We start from the raw sequence: 982 nt of genomic DNA, 5'->3' as shown, positions 1-982 counted from the left end.
GTCCGCACGTCCGTGCTGTCCCCGTGTGTGTCTGTGCTGTCCTGCCCCGTGTCTGTGCACCCACACGCGTGGGCATCCACACATCCCCATGGACACGCGTGTGCTCCCACCCTGTGCACGTGTGTCCGTGCTGTCCCGCTGTGCATCCGTGTGCTCTGACCCTACACGTGTGTGTCTGTATGTCCATGCTGTCCCCGTGTGCACCCGTGCATGCGTGTGCGCTGACCCTGTGTGTGCGTGTCCCTGTAGCCCTGATGTCCCCATGCACATCCATGTATCCATGTGCGTGCGTGTCTGTATGTCCGTGCTGTCCCACGGACATCCGTGCATCTGTGTGCGTGCGTGTCTGTCCGTGCTGTCTCCGTGTAGGTCCGTGCATCCATGTGCGTGTGTGTCTGTCCATGCTGTCTCCATGTATGTCCGTGCATCCACGTGTGTGCGTTTCTGTCCGTGCTGTCTCCGTGTAGGTCCGTGCACCCACGTGCATGCGTGTCCGTATGTCCCCGCTCTCCCAGGACGCTGCGTGCCGGGTGCCAGCTCCTCGCCCACCCCAGTGACGCCCGAGACCTGGGCACGTTCACATCTTTATTCTGACGGCCAGAGGCTCCACCAGCCTCCTCGCCAGCACAGATATCGCCCCCACGGATAATTTAAAAGTGTCCCACCCCCCCCCCCCCCCCGGCATGGCAGAGGGGTGGCCACAGGACAACGGGGCTGGGGACAGGAACGCTGGGGACACGCAGCAGCCAACAGTCCCAGGGTGATGGCGAGGGTCTGCAAAGCTCCCCCCCCCACCACGGGGTCACGGCTGCCCCCTCCTCCCCATATAGATATATACATTATACAGAGCTACCCAGAGCAACACAACACATTAAAAAAGATCTACTCTTATATACAGTATTTATAAAAAGCATCCCAGCCTCCACCACCCCGGTAAAAAAATACGACTCTTATGTACTTGGCTGCAGGGCAGCCCCCCCCC

The sequence above is a fragment of the Calidris pugnax genome, unplaced genomic scaffold (genome assembly GCF_001431845.1).
Source record: "Calidris pugnax isolate Ruff unplaced genomic scaffold, ASM143184v1 scaffold407, whole genome shotgun sequence".
NCBI lineage: Eukaryota > Metazoa > Chordata > Aves > Charadriiformes > Scolopacidae > Calidris > Calidris pugnax.
This window is presented reverse-complemented; position numbering follows the sequence as displayed.